Below are 21,502 nucleotides of genomic sequence, written 5' to 3' on the forward strand. Positions count from 1 at the left end.
ATGGTGTTGGTGTTCTGTCTTCTTTTCTTAACATGACTATACTTAAATAGGGTTGTTACTGTATTTATTAATTGCTACAGGACTACTATAAGCAAAACAATTCTTCGCTTCTAAAGCTGTTCTGTTCAGGACAATATTAAGATTAATGAAACTTAGCTATAAATTCTGTTCATTTCATTTGAAATTAAAATATTAAAAGCCAACTTGATTTCTCCTATAAATCAGTTACAGAAGATGAGTTTGTTTCCTGTTTAAATCAAAGTTAAGTACAAAAAATGTTTGCTAAAACGTAGAGTCCTAGTCTAGTATCTATTTAGTGGTTAACAATGGCTTCGTCTACTTAATATGTCACTGCTATCCATTCTAACCTGAATTTGGAAAATCCATTTAAAGGAAAAAGTAGAGCACAAGATAAGATTTGTAAAATGAAGTCATAATATTTCAGGTTACTTTAAACTGTCGAGCTGATGTTGTGGGATTGTTTGTGGTATCTCTTATGATAAAGCTATGACCCTTCGCATTATCTTTCTTGCTTCCTTTTCCATTTCTTGAATGGTGAATTCCCCAGACAATTTTCTCCCTAGAAAACAGCAGTCTTTCCTTTTAGGCTTTCTGCATTTATTTTATTAGAATCTGAGATGAAGAAAGTCCAAATTCTGGTTGTAATTAAGAGGCCATCTTTCCCAAAACATTTTATTTTCTTAAGCAGATCATGCTCCCACTTGTTTGTCCTCACAGGTTTCAAGCATCTCTTTGTTGCATAACAGCACAGATTTGACAGGCAGGGTTTAAACTGCAGAAATCTATCTTAAAGTTTTATTTCAATTTTACATGAGAAAAACATGCATTATAAATGTGAGGCGAAATTCTCAGACAGCAAATGTTGACTGACTTAATGGGACAGAAGTTAAGTCGTGGCCTCTATTTATTGCAAGCCAAAGACTTGACAGGACTTTGTTGCAGCAAATCAGAACACTTAAGAAGAATGGTTTGTAGTATTTGTATGATAGTTCTTTTTTTTTTCTTTCTGAATATATAGTGCAGTGCTAACAAAGACAAATTGTTATAGACACTAATGACGATTTCCTACTGATTTATGACTTTCATCCTGCTGCCTTTCTTGCCACAATAAGCACAGCTCCCTAACAGTCACAGAACAACAGAGAGCATATAATGTGGATGTAAAGGCATGTCAGCTGCCTCACCAATATGTGTGTTTTGACTGGCCAAATAGTGTATATTCAACTAAACACAATATAATATTAGGAAATTATCTTTAAAAAATGCATTATATTGCTGGATGTGTTATACCATATTCGAGTATTTAGAGATTAAAATCTCCCAGAGCTGGGATGAACCTTTCTCTTACATTATTCTAATTACTATTATTCTAACATAGAAACACAATGCTTTATTAGAAATTAAATACTTTATTGTAACACAAATGTTCTTTAACCTCCGCCCAGAAAACTGCCTAGGATGGCCAACCTGCCAACAAAGGGATAGTTTTAAACAAAGATCAACAGCACCGTTCGTAGGGTTGTATTGTCAACTCTACCTTGGATAGTCACCAGTAGTTTCAGACCTGCTCTAGGAGTTTGCTCGCATCACATACCTGGAGTGGACCCATACCTACAAGGCAGAGAACTGAGTGTTTCTTTAAAGAGCTGATCACAGAGTTCACCTTCTTCCTCAAACCCCGGATCAGAGGAGCAGAGACTCTTCCATGTAAAGAACAAAGAAGTGTCCCAAAGTGTGTCTTGCTTTTGCTGAAGTGCCCACTCAGTGACCTTTCCCAGTCCTGTGCTGAATCTTCTCTAAGGGGTGACTTTCTGCGGGTAAAAAAAGGCTGCTGAAATGTTGCCAGAGGTGTGAGTGGACATATTTTGTGATGGTTGCATGCAGGGAAGACAGCAGTTTGAACAAGTATGAAAAGAGAGGTCATTGCCAGAAAGACATGGGAAATGTCACAATATCTACTTCACCAGAATCATAACACATAAGCACAATAAACAGAAATCTTGGTGTTTGTTGATATTTCTGAAAAAGTCTTACATGTTTGTTTGCTTGTTTTAATTATAATGCCTCCAGCATCATTTGAAAGTCGTACCACCCTAGCTGGTATAATAGTCATGCGACCATATTGCCTGTGTAGGTATCTGTTAATGGCAACGTTCTTAGGTATGTGGGTATAATCCTGTGAGTTGCATTTCAGATACTGCTGCTGGCCAGCAGCAACTCAAGCAACGACATAATTGGCACTTGTGCAGACATGTCATCTAGGCACTGCTGAGGGCAACAAGCTATGGGTCACTCTTCTCAAACATTCCATAGCACTCTTGTGTGCATGATACTGAGGAAAGAGCTCAAGAAATATAGAGATGCTTCTGGAAGGCTCTTCCCAATTCTAGAGTATGTACCTGGCTGGTGCACATATCCCGACTGCCAGAGGCTACCTACTAAAACTACTAGCTCGCATTCCCTGAGCCCAGATTTCTTCTCTTTTCTCCTCATGTCAATTTTCAAACAAGATGGCTATCACATCAACACATTTAGCAGAGCTAGATGCCTGGCCCTTGACAGAGTTGTAGGAGGTTGAGACAGTGCCTTGAGGCTTTCTGCAAGGGCAGTGAAGGGGAGGGTTACTATGGTATACCCTTCAAAGGCATCCTTCTTTTGGGTCTTCAAGCTACCTTGTAGTCAAAGAGACTAAGGAAAAGGTCTAACTCTTGGACACCAAAGGTGTGACAGGTACCTTGTTGCCCTAGTCACAGAGGATCATGGACAGCAATAAACTCTACCATTGCCTGTGTCAAGGAACAAAGAGGGCCAGCTGCTCCCTAAAGGATGGGAATCAGGAGCCAAGGGTGACCTCAGGGCAGGTCATGCCCTCACCAATGGGGCACTGTCCCGCAGGGTCTGAACATAGCAGGCAAAGCCATGTGCTGTTAACAGGGTCCATCAACAGCCCCCAACATGGCAAGCAATGAACCAGGTCCAGGGTCCACCCAGGGAGTCCCATCAGGAGCAAAAGGAGATGGGGCCAGAACCAGTACTGGAGATAAGGCTACAACATGGACCCAAAGTCTATCAGGGAGACACGGCCAAAGACAGAACCAGAGACGAGCTACACCTATGAACCAAGGGCTCTATCCCACAGACAGATTACCTGCAGTATCATCAGAGGTCTATCCAGGAGGCAGGACCAGAGGCAGGCACACCTACAACACAGCTCAGACAGGGACTGAAGAGTTGACATAGTGCTCCTGGGCCATGGGAAAGGGCCCATGGGAAGCCCTAGGTGAGGCTGGTCAGGACAGTTAAGTCCTATTAGTGCTCTCAGGGCTCTGATAGCTGCTACCCAAAAGTCTTGTGCAGCTCTGCAGAAGAGAAATGAACCATTCTGAGCTACAACCAAAAGCTTAGCTGGTTTGAATGTATGCTGTTTTAAGATTATGTGCTGTTTGCTGGTTTAATTGGCTGAGACAGACTCAGTCTTTTTCACCATACTGCTGACAGGCAATTTTCCATCTGCAAAGCTATGTTTGAAAGAATGGTTCCTGCACATATTGACAAGGGTCCTGTTCTCTTCTGGACAAACAATTCACTTCCCTCTGCAGATGTGTTACTTTGTACATGTATGCATGAAAACGAAACAGCTGCTTTTCAGCTCAGCAAAGGCATTTGTTTGGAGCAATATCACCTGTAAGGTAAGCAGGCATTGTGGATATTGTTGAAAGACCAGAGCTAGAGAGCTAGACGGTACCATTCTATGTACAGAAGACACTTTATATAGGACTGAGACACTGCTCTGCCTCATGTAGGCTATCTTAAGCTTCTGTCCTTCATAACAGAGCCAAAATGTGAATTAGCATATATGTAGCATGGACAGAAGACAAGAACAAAATCAAGGTGTCCCAGTGTGACAGAAGGGGGCATCCACTGATAATGTATGCTAAATTGTGTAGCTCTTGCAACTCTGAAGAGCTATGCTGCTTCATCTCTCCAGCTTATCTTCAGTCAGCATGTCATCAGCCAAATTACACAAACTGAGAAACCACTTATTTTCAAAACTTAATGATCTTTTCATATTATGGATTATTAATTAACTTTTCTACTTTTTAAATTTGTTCTGTTTCTATTTTAGGAAACACCTTAAGAAACAGACTGCGTTGATTTCCATATACTATATATTACCTAAGACAAGTAATACCCACACGCATAGCCAGCTAGAACACTTCACTGAACTATAGAAGACTGAAATCTTTAGCCCTCCCTATCATTTACCTCCTGGGCATGCACTCTACTTTATACTGGCAATATATCCAGCCTTCCTCTGTGATTCCTGCCTGCAGTCGCTTGCTTAGGTAGGGACTATCCACGAAAGAAGTGAACAGAAATGGGCTACTCAAGCAAGTGGACCCTCCCTGCTGTCCTTGCTGGATGCTCCTGGTACATCAACAATGAGTATCCTGGGCTGGTTCAGAGAATTTCATTTGAATGCTCAGCAAATGTGATCAGAACTATGTTTCCAAGTGCCAGAAAGAACGGATAGTTTGAAGAGCAGAAATGACTTGAGAGAAAGAATGCTGAAATAGAGTCATTTGTTCCCTGAGTCATGAAATAGTAATATGTTTCCTGGCTCCTAGACAGGAGCAAGAAAATACAGCGGAAGTAAAGCTCTGCAAACAGTAGAAACACGTTGATTTTGGAGTAAAACTCAACTGAGAAAATAGGCATGCCAGGAAAATGGTTGCTGCCAGCTGTCCAGGAAATGACAACAGCATGCAAAAGCTTAATATCGGTAGAGATGAATAGGTGACAAAATGAGAAAAGGAAAGAGATGCTGTCCTCAGGAAGAGCTATGTGGACTAATTGTTGCATTCATTATTCTCTTTCCTTGGTGTCAGAAAGATCAATACAGCAATATAACTATAATTCTTGGATGTAAGCACTTATTATTCTCTACAGTTAGAAAAAGGCACCAAAGAAAGATGGAAAATGCAAAAGAGAAGAGAAAAGAAACTGATGAAGTGTGAAGATAAAGATAGAAAAAAAACAACACAGATATATAAAGGTTATCTACTTAATAATACAAATTAATTTTAAAAATCTGTATTGCCAACCTGTTGACATTTCTGAACAGTTTTATTCAGTTACCTAGTAAAATGAATTTAATGTGAACAGGGGCAAGTAAGGAATAATCACCAACTTCATTTGATTATTACTATTAATACTTCAGAAATTCTTTCTAGTTTCAGAAGGTAATTGATAAAACTTTAAATTATTATATACTCAGAATTTAAAGAAATCATCCTCATTCTTTTATATCAAACATATATTTAATTATTCGGGAAATCTTATGTTCTCTCAGAGACACTGCAGTCCTCCAGGGAAACATTCTAAAGAGAGCCAACATGTCAAGGAAAATTTACTAACTGTGGTAGTTACATAAGTATCTCGGAGTAAATCCTTTTTTGTTTCACTAGAAAAGCTGAGAACACTTCTTATCAGGTACTCTGAAAAACATACAGCAAGTAAGCTGAGATGATCTACTTAATGAAGAATTGGGCTTGAAGGAAGCAAATATTAACAAATGCAGCAAATGAAACCTCATTGTCCCATATCTAATTATGCAGTCAACTAATTAACATTGCTTAGCTAATTAATTAATATTAGTATGCACCCATTTTCCCTCCTTTTCTCTTTCATTCTGTAGGAGCTAGTATGTGTATTTGAATGTACTGTTAATTACATGAATCGTTCATTCAAGTCTTATTATCAGGAATACATAACTTATCAACAATACTAACTACTCTCAAACTAGTTTTTTAAAAAGAAGATCTCTGAACTTCAGAGAAATTTCATTTTATGTATTTTTCAGAAGTTGTCATCTGCATAATGGATTAATTTAGGAAAGGACTGGGAGTCAGAATAAATCTTACTAGAGCCTTTGTCATAAAATGGGGCTCCAAATTAAATTTACAGAATCCCTCCCCTAGCATCTGTGGAAGGAAACTCCCAACCTGATGCTGCTGATAGTGGGTCCCCCTCCTGACTGTAACTGCAGATGGGCAGAACTGTTTTCCCCGCTGTTAACAAAATGTGGGATTGAAACTAGTGACTCTTGGTTGAGCATTTCAAGTTGCTTTTCTAGCAGTCACAGGGAAGAACATTCTATACCTGTACTATGGATCAATGTTCAAGGCCATAATGATGCACTTTGTTTTCTTTCCATAAGGTCTGCAGCTGGTCTTGGGGCTTTCTTACAATACTAATGCTCCAATCTCCAGGTTCACTCAGATTTTGAGGACTTCATAGGCTCTAGTATATTGTATGTCTGCATTTTTTTCTTTGCTATCACATCTGAAGTATAATTGTTAATCAACATATCATTATGCTCTAATTGGGATGGGGCTGAGTGAACAACAAGTTGTGTGAGTAGAGCTGTGAGAAGTAATTTCACTGAAACTCAAACTTGATCACTTCAAGCCTTTCTGCTCATGTCATACTTGAATACTTCTGTTCCAGGCTAGACAGGTTTGCCACTTGAGACTCAGGTTATCTGAAGAGTTGGGAGGTTATGAACTTTCTCTCCCACCATCTCCTTTCTGAAAGGATTCATTCAGGTCAGCACACACAAGGATTTGGATCTTCCGCATTTCAGTGGTGCAGCTGCTAGTCCTCAAAGTGAAACGCTACACAACTATTGGAGTATATTGTCTTTCACAGAGCCATCCTCATATGAAAGGTTCTTGGCTGAATCCTAGCTCATGTTCACTGCTCCATGTGTTGCTAATCTGGATGATACATGCAATAATTGATTGCATCTATAGCCTGAATGCCTGGCCAGTATTTTAGCCAGAATCTGCAACTGATTCAATAACCATAAACACTTCCAACACCACGTTAAAACTTCTGCTTAGTTCAAAAGGATTTTGTCATATAACCACAATAGTTTGCAGTGCCATTTGCAGCTAGAGGAACCTATCCTACATGGGCTGATGACCTCTCATTCCAGAAAAGAGAATACCAGCTCCCTCCCTGATGAGCAACATTAGCTGGCTAGATTTAGCTTTGTACAACAAGCACCTACATAAGAAAGGTGACAGGCAGAGGGTTTAGAGAAGTCTTAGAGGCTGTCCCCATGCACACACATTTTTTTCTATGTCATCTATCCAATAAGCATACAAACCACACGTTGGACAACACATGCAATAATGGAAGCAGTTAAGAAAGGATCAGGCTTTGTTACTAACAAAAAGATCGGCTTGACGTTTTTTAATATTCAGCTGGTTTTAGTGTTGTTCAGGTGTTACAGCATACAGTACACTTATGTGTGCCTCCTTCTGTTAGATTTCAGCTTCTCTGTCCTTTAATATTCAAAAAAAAGCCAAAATATACTGTTGCTCCTGTCACCTTTTTGCTGGTAAGCTTCTCTTTAGCGTGATACAGTAGGCTTTACTTCACCTCATTTTACAGCATGAGCCTAAGAGACAAGTTATCAGTTTTTCCAAGCAGTGCGGCTCCCTTAATGTGCTTGCCCAGCCACTCCCAGAGGTAGGATCAATATCTTTATTTTGAAAAGAGTGATGGTGGTGCTTATGTAAGAGAAAGTAATGGCTGTGGCTTGAAGCAAATGTACTACAGAGAGGCATTGCACAAGTTTCCCTTGAGAATATCTTTCAAACCATACAACAGGCTCTACTCTGGCCCTAGCATCTTCAGCAGAAGCTATTTATGCATTGCATTTAATATGTGTTTCAATGTAAACTACAGTATAAGTCTTGAGGGCAAGAACCAGAATACAGAGCTTCTCTTCTCTCCCTCCAGCCACGAGGTCTCTGCTTTGGCTGTTAGTCAATAGTTCATACTGACCACTTTTCTGTGGCCCAGTGAATCTTGAATATGTTACTGTTGAGTGGAATAGCTTCAGCAAGATGGGTAGAAGGTACCCCCATCTCTTCCCTTCTAGCCTGGGAGTTGCTTTAACCTATAGGAAAAGAGGATTCCAGTCCCTTCTGTCAAATGAATAGGCTACTAGATGAATGATTTACCTGCTAAGCTACTATGAAAAAGTGGCAACCACTGCTCTTCTGGCACTGATGCCTTAAAAAGCATTTCCTCTGTATTATCAGAGGAGGATTTAAAGGGTCAATCCAAAGTGAAGATAGTCATCTCTCTGGCCCCTGAATCAAAGCTCTGGATCGCACCAGGGAGTGAGCATTCCTATTGCCTAGCTCCATGGGGCCCTATACCCAACTGCCAGCAGTTTTGAGGCATCCAACCCCCTCCATACTCTGCAGGTGCCCTGCACAGGGCCCTAGATTACACTCCAGGATCCCAACACCTGTCAGTTAGACAGTATAAGCCACAGCACAGCAGCACCTATTTGGTTTTTTGGGTACAGCTTTATAGGTTGTATTCACTACAGTCTTATTATCCTGTCCAGAACAGATGTGGCTCATGTAGGTCCTGCATAATTTGTTTGTGTGTTTCATACTTTTTCCTCTATTAAAGAAGCAGTTGCTGGGCCAATAAAGATAACATTTCCTTCTACCTTCTTACCTAACCCAACATAAAGGGAATATTTTCACTTTTTTCATCACAGAAACTGCCATTAACACAGCTAAGGCAATAAAAAGAATAAACACATGTTACTGAAGGATTTACAGAATTACAGTAAACATATGATAGAGATATTATGGCTCCCACACAATACATTCTCTTCCTTTGAGATGATAATAGCAGCAATAAGTACCTATAATTTCCTTTGGCTTGAAGATCTGGAGACATTAAAGGGTCAATGAAAGATAACTGAGAATAAGCAAGTGATTGTCAGAAGGCTTCAGTTTTCTGTATTGGAGCTCATACCACTCTCTATTGGAAAGTGTTTGAGAGCTCGCAAATGAAAAAACGAACAAATAAACAAACAAAGAAGCCACTGAAATATAAAATACTTATATGCCTTTTCCGTGATGCACAGCACTAAACTATTGCTATCTCTAAGAGCATTAACCTATTGCTACTTTTACCAAGATCAGATAGAAAAACTTATGTGTGGCACTAAGGGGCACTCCTAGTGTGTATCTGGGCAAACGCCTTACATGATATTTGGCACAGATTTGTGTTTGTTTCATTTTTTAAGAGAAGAACTGAAGATCTTAAAATCATAGAAACGTTGACTGGAAGGGAACTATGGAAGTCCTTTAGTTCAGCCTCCTGTTTGAAGCAGGATTATCATGAGCACTAGATAAGGTCAGCTGTGATGATTAAGAATTTCCATTATAAGGACTGGGAAAGAAGCTTCATGAATCAATCCATTTTATATCAGTAAAATGCATTTGCTTCTATGAAAGGGAAATGTATTGCATAAAATTACTTCTTAACTAATTTGGGCAAATATGTTTTGAAAAATTATAATAAGAAGTTTTTGATATTTTTACCATCTTATTGAGTTGTCAAACTTTTAAAAATTTGAAAATTCAACTAAAATGCAAAAGTTACATTTTGATAAAAATAATTTTTATTTTTATCCACTTTGCTCTTAAGATTTATCAGTTATTATTAATGACACATTCTCTGTTTTACTGTAAGCATCATTTAATCTCAAAATGTTTCCTTTAAACTAATAGATTAATTAAAAATGCTGTAGAAAAGTGTGTTATAACTGAATTAATAATCACCCAGAAACCTAGCTGACTTGTAATTCTTATAATGTCACATCGTTGTTCCAAAGTGCTCTTAGTAAAATCTACTTTATAAATCAGAAAGCAAGGGAAACTGTTTTTTCTTTTAATAAGCTGAAATAGAAAAGATGTAATTTAAAAAAGCTAATGCTTTGGTTTTCAGTCCAATGTAACACCAGCAAAATGAGAAGATTCCCATCCAAAAAGTAATAGAGGATTCTCCTCTGATCATGGAGTACAGTATATTTCATTTCTCATGATCCTCCAGAATTGTACTATTACATGAAAATACTTCTTTCTCTTATACTGGGACTGTATTCCTTACCTTGATTTGCCTTCTCACAATTTAAATAGCATTTCATATCTTCAGAGCACTGTACATGCATTAACTAATTTCATTTATTAAAATTTGACACTGCTGTCTAATGATAAAACCCAAAACACAGTAGATTTTAGAACTTCCTGCTGAATATGCCCTTGATAAATCTCCTCAAATGTATAGTTATAAACTGTCTTTTGATGTCATTAGATCTGTAGTCCTTCGCTGGTTATATGCTGTCAGGTAATAAGAAGTTATAATGACTACTGAACTTCCAGAACAGTTCTTTAATCTCTTTAATAAGTATCCTCTCTTTTTTGTTGTATATGAGAACCCACATTGCTACCTCCAATCATGTGTGCTGCTGATTTTTACTAGAAGAAAATTAAAGCACCTGCAGCTCTTTTAACTAGAGCAATCCGGTTTTGTACCCTTTTCTCAGACAACTTTTTCTGAACTTTGTACCCTGTGTTTAGTGGCTCCCTTAATACTCAGCTAAATGCAACAGCATAAACTTTTCTCTTTACCAGATACAGCATACGCTGTGAAGTGGATGTGTCTCAGAGGTCCCTGAGTGATAAGGTGAAATTATCTTTTGCATAGTTTAGCAAATAAGCTATATAATCAGTGAATTTCAAATAACCATGCTCTGAAAGAGGAGCAATAACTCCCTTATTTATGCCTTTTTTCAGGGAAAATCAACACAGCATCTTCTGCATTCTGTAATTGAAAAGGAGAATGGATGAACAAACAAACAAATGAAAGAAAGAAATTTTTCCTTTTCTCAGAGCATTTTGCTACCCAAAGCAGGCATCACTTCATATCAATGTTTCAAGTCTCAGTGAAAACTTGGCCACCAAACTTTACCCACTGCCTGAAATTCATGAAAATTCTAGACCACTTCAGTACCGTATTTCAAATGCTGCATCATGAGCTCATTCTTCTAACCTGAATGCACAGATGAAGGGGACACCTGGCACACATTTACTCATTAGGCTGAGTTACTAATGCCCTTAGCAGCAACAACCAGCAACCTTCTACATTGTGTGTAGACGTTGTCTCAGCCCTACGGCTCTACAAGACCCTCATGTTTAGACCACAGCTGGAGTCACTCCTATGTTTTTTCATTCTTCAGAGGACTTGAATGTTGTCACTCCATGGGCAAATAAGGCTGGGGAGTGACAGCCGTGGTGGTAGGGAGGATCAGGATCCTGGTGCATCGTGGCACAGGGCCATAGTTCAATCTGGATGTGGCCTGAGTGAATCCTAGGACACAAGGTAACCCCCAACTACTCCAAAACATAAAGATACCCAGTTTGCCAAAGACAGTTGAAAGGGAGAACAGGCCACAGGTTTTAATCCTAATGTTCTTCCCCACTTTTAGGAGGATAACGTACGTAAACGGTCTGTTCAAGAGCTCAGTGGGCTAAAGAGGGGTATGTGGAAATGATCACAGTGAAAAACTTCAAAGGTTCAGATACAGCATTTTAAATCTTGAAATTTCCCTCTCCAAAGTGCATTAGATGTACAGGTCCGTTAGAAGTACAGGTCTTTTCAGCAACGGCGAGGCAGTTTCACTTTGTATTCTAACAGACTATTCCGCAAATATTTAAAGGGTAGAAATGACTTATGAAATCCCCCTCTGAACAGGAATGTCAGTTAGGTGCTTATAAAATGACCTGCACAACAAAGACTTGACTCAGAATAATAGGCTAAGCAATCATTGGTAGTAAATAATAATGTAAATAATAACAATGAATCATCAGAAATAAAATAGAGCACTATTTTGTTCTAGAGATGAATCAGGATTATTTACTTTGTGCACTCAATGAATTTCCTAGTAATGCTTCAAATTCCTCAGTTTTCATACCTTCAGACAAGGCTGCTCCTTCCGAGGGTTGCTGTAGTCATTTTGCTGAGCTTCTGTTATATAAACAGAGAAGTCATCTCTTTTACCCTGCCCTTTCCAGCTTGTCTCAGCATATGCTGCTAGCTCTCACAGTTGACAGACACTCTGACAACTGGCAGTCTGTCTATCAGGCAACCCTAGAATATCCTATAAGATGAAAGTGTTGAATAGAAGGTTCAGCTCAGGATCATCTCAGTGGCTTTAGGAAAGTGTTTGCAACATAGATACTGTAGCAGAATGTTGATAAAATCATACACCTTGTTTTTCTGTGGATGCCAAATCCACTTTAAAGCTGTAACATTTAATCTCTTTAAGTTAATGATCAGAAAATTACATATTTTAAAAAACAACCTTTTCTCCTCCTTTTTCTGGGCTGTGTACAGTCCTTGCAAAACACAAATAACCACCTTTCACTGTGATGAGAGAAGTGGGTGCTTTGCCTCAAGGTCACCCTCTTAGATGTACTGCTCTCTCTCTTGCTGGATGCTTCACCAGGCGGCTGTCACCTTCTCCTTGCTTCTTCTCACCTTTCAGAACATTGTCTACTTTCCTTCTGCCTGGCTTATGTCAGGTGGGGAGCTGATCCAACGCTGTCACACCAGGCAACTGGCAACGGGCCGAGCAATATTGTCCCTTTGCTACTGGAAGCTGAGAGCACAAGGAGAGGAGGCAGTGACCTGCCTTGCAGCTCTGACAGCAGGGGAGGGATGCCAGAGACATGGCTGGTATGATGCCAGGAGCCCTGCTGGGATGGCTCTGGCTCTGTATTGCTAGACCTCTGCAGGACTGGGGCAACTTTACTGATATTCCTGACAAGCACTCACACTTTATTATCTGAAGTATAGTCCTGGGTAGAGATTAGGAGCCAACAGAGTAAAACAGCTTTGTGCTGCTGTCACTACTTCTAAATTACCGACTCTAGTAAGGTTTCATCCCGCTTCTTTGTCCCTGACTTTTAAAATGGTGTTATGGCCTCCTGGGTGAATGGACTATTCCTTCAGATATACCAGGAGTAACAATGGCTCTACAGCAGCTATTTGAACGTGAACCAAACTGAACTGTAGTAAAATAGAAGTGCAGAATGTTATGCAAAGTATTTATCCCAGAAAAAGCATGACAGAGTTTAGATTTAATACAAATAGATGCTGGAATACTTCCCAACCCTCTCTCCCATAAGTGGTTTATTTAAACCCATTCGTTTCATGCAAACTGTATACCACCCTCTACTTTAGGGCAGCCTTTCTAAAGAAGAATACATCTGCTTAAAAAGATCATTTGTCTTTGATAGTAATCTAAAGGATTTTTGATGCAGTCACCTTGTAATGCTGCAAACTGACAACTCTAAGCAACTCATCCACAAGCTGAAGTGCACTTGTCATCAGATGATTCCCTCTTCTTTTTCTCTTTGTTTAGATTCTGTACTGTCAGGCTTGGGGGGTAGAGGGTGGGGGGAGTGGTGTTAAGTGCTCCTTTCTTCCTTCCTTCCTTTTTCCTTCCTTTCTTTTTCTCTCACACTCTTTTCCTCTTTCTCTTTCTTCCTTTCTTCCTTCCTTCCTTTTGCTTCTTTTCTTCCTTTTCTTTCTTCCTTCCTTTCCTCCTTTTCTTTCTTCCTTTTCTTTCTTTCTTTCATTCTTTCTCTTTCTTTTTCTCCTCTCCTCTCTCTCTCTGTTTCTTTCTTTCTTTTCAGTGAGTTAATTCATTAGGTCATGCAGTTCACCTTAATATTTTATACAATAAATCTGAAAGATAATTTAAATTGGCACAGATCCTATAAGATATGTCAATCAATTCTAAATCCCATCTGTCACAGTACACTCAAAATGGGGGAGAGAAGAAAGCACCCATTGGTTCAGTTCCCCTGCATTCCCCAGCAGGTGCCTGACTGTCTGTCAGCAACTCCAAGTCTTCCTGCTTTCTGAACCTTAATAGAACATCCAGTTGTCCTGTTTAATCCTGGGGGCTACATTACACTTTGTAAAAATCACATCCAAAGCTAAGGTTATATCTTCTGCCTCTGTGAGCAGTCACCATGAGCAGAAATTATCATCTGTCAGAAGCATTATTTGTTTACTTGAAACAACAGAATTATCACAGCAATGTCTTCAGCTGAGCTCAGACTTTCACTGTGCTAGAGAAGAGTAAAAAATAGTTCTAGTCCTAAAAAATAAATTATGCAAAGAGGAATAAGACAGAGGAATGGTTGAGGGAAAGGACATAAAGTCTGTGAGAGTCTATGCCCACCTGTTGTTTTGAGCATCTGTGGGGAAGACTTTAGAGTCTGGATATTTTCTGTCTGTCCTCAACTAGATACTGTTTTCAAATATAATTATAAAAGACTGGTATACTGAAAATCGGGACGGCTACAAGTCATTAAACAACATATGTTGAGATTCATTGATGCCATGAAGCACCCACTTCGTAGATGATGTACAGTGTATAACTTAATTTTGTACCTGCTAAGCAGAACATATTCTAGGAGTAGGCTGGTGGTCAACAGCCTGTTTTTCAATAATAGTTGTTTCTCCTAATCGAATAATATCTGTCTTCCACAAAGAAGGAAAACATAAAAACTTTTAGAAGTTATTTCTAGAGTTTAATTAGAGAACCATAAAATATTTTATAATTTTAACTATACTACTGATTTAAATGGATGAGGTCTTCTGCCATGTAAAGCTGTAGCTTTGTTTAAAATCTTACAGACATTATCTCACTTTCTATTAAATTCTGCAGGTTTCAAACAATTTCTACAGAATTTCTATAGAGCCCTATTGCTATCATCTCTTCTGAAGGACTGTTCAAGACAAATGCCTAACAACTATAGAAACAATCATGAGTACAATTTGTAATTCCACATGGAGGTGATTTTCTTTATGACTTGTCCTCAGTCCATGTGCTAAATAAATAAACCTCTGCTCAGATGAAGCTCAGATGAAAAGATGGTGTTCAGGTTGCTTTTTCTTGCCCTCTTGATTTCATTTTCCTTAAGAATCACAAAAATTCAGCACAGTTTTTCTTGCAGCATGTTCATACATGTGGAATTGCTTTTTTAACAAGCACCATCCCATTTCTATTGAGAAGGTGCGCACCTCCATCCTCTTCTTCCCCATTTGAACCAATCACTACACTGTCTTCAGAAAAGTCCTTCTTGAGGAAAGGAGCACCGATAAACTCTCCAACAGCCTCCCTTCCCCTGGGTCAACAAGTTCCTGCATACTGTTTACCCAGTGCTCATTCTCAGCAAGGAAACTGCTGAAACAACCAACTATAAACATTTGACAAAGGGATTATGATCTCCTTGTAGGACAGCCTTTCTTATAGAGGCACTGCCTTTTCTTCAATTAATTATTTAACATCAGTTTTCTTCATGCTCTTTTATTACACCATGACATCCTCTGACTTCTTCTGCAGAGTGCCTTTATAATGTCTGAGAGGTCTAAAAAGGGTAACATCAATCAGCTGCACACAGGCAATTAGATTCACTGGTGCCTTCCACAATTTTCTGTTAAAAGCCTAGTTCCATGCTCTGGAGCCTCACAGCAAGCTTCTCAACTCCAATCAAGTGCAAATGCTGCCTATGCTCTACTGGTGCTTAGAAACTCCACAAGCATGATGTAAAATATATTATCAGTAATCATGAAAATTTGTACTGTCAGAGAGTCGATTTTTATTTGCTTGGCAGGAGAATCCACAGGATTGCAACACTCCAAAGATTTAAAACTGCTAGGTACAACTGCTGTGACATTACAATTCACTTGTGTTCATCCCAAATGATAGAACGACCATCTCTGACTTTTCACGTGCACACATATGCACAAAGCTTGACAATAAGTAAATGTTTGCAAACTCTCTTGGAGTAGTGAAAGCAGCTGCTGCTTTGAATGTGTATGTGTGAAGATTTAGAAGATTTTTAATTCTTTAATTCTTCTTTTAGAAGATTTTTAATTCTTATGTTCAGTTTTCAACTGAAAGAGACATTTCTTTTATCCTCAGTATTCACCTGATGGGTATGTTAATCTTGAAAACAGTTTATTATATTTAAATATTAAGCAGACAAGCAACTTTTATCTTAAAAGAAAGCAAACAAGGTCAGAAACTTGTCAAAATATGTTCCTGGATCCTATCCTTCAAGCTTTGCTCAAAATTATTAACTATTATATAACGATTAATGGCAACGAGATCCCCACTAAAATAAGGTAATCCTTTTAATGATGCTAAATTGATATGTTTGTTTATCTGCTTCTGAAACTTAGCTAGTAAAATAGCATATATCTATGAAAGTGAAACTAAATTTGCCATCTTTACTTGCCTTGAATACTACTGACCAATCTTACATGAATATTAACACATAGCACAAGGACAACTGCTCAACCTCCTTCACTGCCATATAGGCTGAGAACTAGATCAGTCTTTCAAGCATCCTTGACAACCTATAAACAATTCTTCTTTACAACTGTCATTGCGCACAGAGGTGAAAGCTGAATTATTATTTCTGGCAGGGCAGGAATGGTGGCAAGATTTTTAAAGTGATGTTATGAACGTTCTTCACTTGATTGGAAATGATTGAGAGATTGGCTGATTTGAACTGACTTCCTGTGCTGAATTTATGTGGTGGATAGTTCTGTGGCTGTAATAGGACAAAGCTGACAGAATAATAACTGCAGACATTTCAATATACGTATAACTGTGTACAAGTAAATTGTGATCAATATATCTTGTTTATTTCTTGGCAAGAACATAGTCTTACTAGTATCTGATTAGTGTCTAGTCTACCTCTCACATTATAATATACATACCTGAAACTATGGTAGCAAACTAGGGAGAAGGAAAACAAAATTCATAGACTGATAGCTGAACAACAAATGAAAGATTTTAAAATTTTGATGTGAGCCATGTAAATGTAATCATAAATGAAAACGTCCACGTAAAAACTATGCTTCTTTATACTACTTGTTTATGTATTTGAATCGAAGTATAGGTTTCTTACGGTAAGTGTCTGTACGTGATTTTAGAGTGCCATTTTTTTCCCCTTTGCTGCTTTCTATAGTTGTCCTAAAGCTGCTGATACTATGACTCTAAAGACATCTTTGTTACTGATGTTACATTACAAAGATATCATTTCTTCAGCAGCAAGTGCCTTACCAAATGTCTGAGCGTTGGATAGATTTGCATAAGGACAGCGTTCTGAATGCAGATAACTGAATTACCTGTCATTTTCTTTACCCTCCATCAAGATGAAATACAGTTCCACAGGGACTTTTCAAGGACAGATGTAGAAGTAAACATTAGATACAGAAGTCCTACCGGTCAGTGATTCCTTAGATCCTTGTCTATGGCTAAGATTATACCAACAACACAGCCTGTGGGCCGGAAGTACTCATTTCAGAGTGCAGGCCACTGAATGCCTTTGAGTGGTACAAATCTCTTTTTCAGTTCCACGTCTTGCCTTTTGACTTCTGCAGACTGCTTACAAACTTTTGTGGGCAAATAAACAGCACCATTGCTCTCATCTGTATGTGAACTGTGTAAGTGGACAGCCTTATTCCAGCACTGAACCTAAGGGTCCTAAGGGACAGAGTATGGAGGGAAGCAGCTGCTTCCAGTTCCCTAGGAATGATCTCTACATGCATTCTGATACAGGAGACAAGTCTGCAAGACACCAGTCTTATCATCGTTACCATCCCTAGAGTTTGTCCTCACTCTTCATCAACTTCTGACTCTGAAAGGCTCCTCAGCTCATGTCCATACCTGAAATTCTTCCATTAGTTATGGTATTTCTATGGCTCTCTGTCTGTAAATATGACTTCAGTCCAATTGAACTGACTACAGGTCAATTGCCTTCTGCTCTCTGTGCCAGGATTTAGTTAGTCACAGTTCATCATCCTCGTCACCCTAATCAATTATGTTTCAAATTGTGCCAACCTTAACATGTCTGGAGTTGCCAGTGGGTTTCTTTCACAAGACAGGTCTTAACATGGAAAACAAATATTTTATCAGGAAATCCAAATTGTAGGTGTGGTCTGAGAGTCCCAGATGTGTTTGCTTGTCCTTACCAGTTGTATGGGTTTTGTTTATCTCCAACAAAAAAAGTCATCTTTATACGCCAAACAGATATAGCTGAGATGAAAAGCTGGCTTCTTAAATCAACCCTGTTAAAGCTGATGCAGAATACTGAGTACTAAATCCCACAGGAGTAAGTGAAACCAATTCCACAAGATTTGTTCCTTATCATTTCCCAAATAGAGTTTAAGAGTTGTGTTTGATTTATTAAGATCCAACTGTACTGGGAATACTTGTCCAAGACAAAGCCTCTCTCTAAAACTTATTGCTGCAGTTGTGGTCAGCAAAGACACGTAAGCTGGAGCCCTCTTTTTAAAAAAATAATTTTTTCAGACTCCAGCAAGGTATTTTCCTTCAGTCTTAGTACTTCCCAGAATTTTTTTTTATCTAGAAACGTGTTTAAATTGGTAACCTCCAGGGCAGGCTGTACTTTGCACTTACTATACCTTCTGGGGTAGAAGGGACTGATAAGAACAGGTTTTCAAGAGGCTGGTGGGGAATTTACTGTGCCCTTTCATTGTTTTTATTTCAAGATGAGGAGAAGCTGCTATTGCATTTGTTATAAGATGTATTTGTTTTTCATGGTTAAAGGACTAAAAATGGGCTAAAACTTTTTGAGATCCATCCCACCCTCACAAGTTTTCCTTGGGCTGCAGTGATGCATCTTCACCCACTTTATATCTACTATGTAGAATACCTTTTTGAAAGTGGAAATCTACTTTGAGAGAATGGGGATGGTTAAAAAAGCAAGATCTAAGTTTTCCGTTCAGCACAGCAAAATGTTCTACCTTCAACAGGAGAGATTCCCAGTGACCCTCCTCTTGGAATACCATGTAGCCTTGTGGCTCGAACACTTCCTTTAGAAATGACAGTAGTTATTTCAAAAACCATCAGGTTAAGGAGAGCTTGTATCTTAAATTACTCACTTGCATATCCAAATGTTTCACCTGTTCAAATTGTGCAGCAAAAGGAGATTTCCTCTCCCTTGTGCCTGCATTTACACAAAGGTTCAGCTTTATGAAATTGGGAAAACCTACTGCAAAGCTCCAAATCAGGTACATAGTGTTTCTTATAAATACTGCAACCTTTTGCAGAGGTTCCTTGGCACTTTACACAGTGAACAAGTACCTTGCTCAGACATCTGAAAGCACCTCTTTCTGTCTCCAAGGGCAGCACTAAAAGCCTAGGCACCTCACTTTGACTTACTTTGCCATGGTGGTGATCCTACATTTAGTACATTGCCACACCTATTCTAGGTGCCTAAAATAGGCCAGCAGATTCTAGTCTTGAACACTTTCCTTCAGACAGCTTCCACATTCAAGTTGCTGTCTCTGTCGATGTTACAGTCTCTATTATCCATCTGAACTCCTACAGTTTCTTTGACTCTCTACAGTCTATTTTTTTCCTTCTGCTTTTCTGTCTTAATTCGGTATCTCTAACATTTCTCTTATACTCTCTGCTTTTTGTTTTGAGGCATTTGGTGCTAAGAGATAAGTCAGTGGCAGATGTAATTATCCAGCAGTGTATTAGTCACTTGTTACTGCTTCCTACCTGCCTTTGTCATACCAGAGTGTTTTGGCTGAGAAGGGAGAATGTGGAAAGCCTTTCACCCTGCTTACAATTATTTCTTCATAATAAGTAGCTGTGTGGAAGCAAGACACAAAAATCAGAAGTTTAAACCTAAAACCTGAGACTCATTAGTCCTGTAAATCAATAAATCTGACTCTCAGAACCTACCCCATGCTTCGTATCTATGGATGGCATGACCATGTTGGATATATTCACAGACTTTTTAAACTGAAAAGAGCAATTGTAATCATCTAGTTTGTCCTTAGGCTTCTACTGTTTCTTACAAGCTTGTAGCTTCAGCTGGAACCAGACATGTCTTTCAGAAGGTCATCTATTTTGGTGTTAAAGCTTCAAAAAGGATAGCATAACTGGAGTACAGGCTTACTTACCCTCACTATTTTTGTATTATTTTTGCCTGAATTTGCCTAGTTTCAGTCTGTATTGTTTAGGGCTCCTTGGGAGTCTTGTTATCATACTTCTGTATGATATCATACTTGCTTTGCATTTGGACAAGTAAATAGATGATGCACCTCAGAACAGCCAGCTCTCTTTTATCTAGGATAATGAAGCGGGCTGGGACAGATGGGGAAGTGTGCAGGTGAACTACCCCAGATAATGAAGATGCTAGGCAAAACTGCATAGGGACATCCAAATAACTGTGTGGAGTCAGTTCATAATAATCACTGAATCAGAACAAAACCACCAAATTACTCTCACAGTGGCTTCCTTGCATCAGGCTTCCAGTTCCATACAGATTTACTAGTTCACATACTGCATTGAACCTGTGCTGTCTCCATCCATTTTCATCATTCTGCACCAGAAATTGAAAATCCTTTTACTAAGACTGCTGGAAAGTGATTTTGCAGATTTGCTCTTGGACTCTTCTGACCTTATTTGCCCTGGCCATGCTGGATTTGAACTGACTTTATGCAGAATCACTCTGGTGTCTCTGTGCCACACTTCCGAGGCCTGCCAGTAATGGGAATGAGTCCAGGGAGATCTGGGCTGGCTTTGTGTGCAGCAGTTTAGAAGCTCCTGGATGGCACTACATTTGCTGATGCAAAATCCAAACTGAGTAAAAGCAACTGTACTTCTGGACACATATAGCCGGATTTGTATGGCTCTGCATTTGAGTTAAGGAGCCCAGCTCACAGAAATTGGCTCTGCACAGTTAGCTCACTGTCTTTGCAACAAATAATGGAATGATTAATCAGCGACCGGATAAACACCCACAGATAACTCACAGTTGATTATAGTTTCTTTTATCTGACTTGCTCCTGGATTGAAATTTTATGTAATACACAAGCCAAGATTGTTTCAGCTAAATTCCTAGTGAATATTTTCAGTCAAGATACCACAACACCGCTTGATACAAATGTGGTTTTTGTTTGTTTTTTTTCCCGCTCAAGAGAATAGGGGAATGATGGGGTTATTGTAGGCCAGCACAAAATGATAGGATATCAGAGTAACAGCTCAGCTTCAGCCAAGGCTGACACAGAAATTCTTAAGATGCCACTGAGTGAAGGGAAATCTTGCTTCTTTTTCTTGCTGAGGGCTTGCTGGGGTTTTGGTTTGGTTTGGTTTTAAAAAAAAGCCCCAAAGGCGGTAGAAAATAAAAATGTTCTCTGCCTTGAAACAAGTATCTAGACTCCCAGCTGTGGAGGAAGCACATTTTCTGAGGCATAAAGTTTCAGTTGTACAAAACCATGACACTTAAGGATGGAGAGGGCTTACAGGACCTTTGCTATAGGGTGCCCCTGCAACTCATCATTTTGTGCCCTGACATTAACCCAGACAAAGGTCCTAAGGGTTCTACCTATACCATGTTTGAGCTGTTAGTAAAACTGTAGACAAAATATTATTTTGAGAATAATCAAAATTTTGATTAGGTGTTTCTTAAGAAGAAAGGTTACCTTTTTAATTAACTGCTGTTCTTGTGTATTTGCAAGTGATTACACA

The sequence above is a fragment of the Apteryx mantelli genome, chromosome 1, assembly GCF_036417845.1.
Source record: "Apteryx mantelli isolate bAptMan1 chromosome 1, bAptMan1.hap1, whole genome shotgun sequence".
In the NCBI taxonomy this organism is placed as follows: domain Eukaryota; kingdom Metazoa; phylum Chordata; class Aves; order Apterygiformes; family Apterygidae; genus Apteryx; species Apteryx mantelli.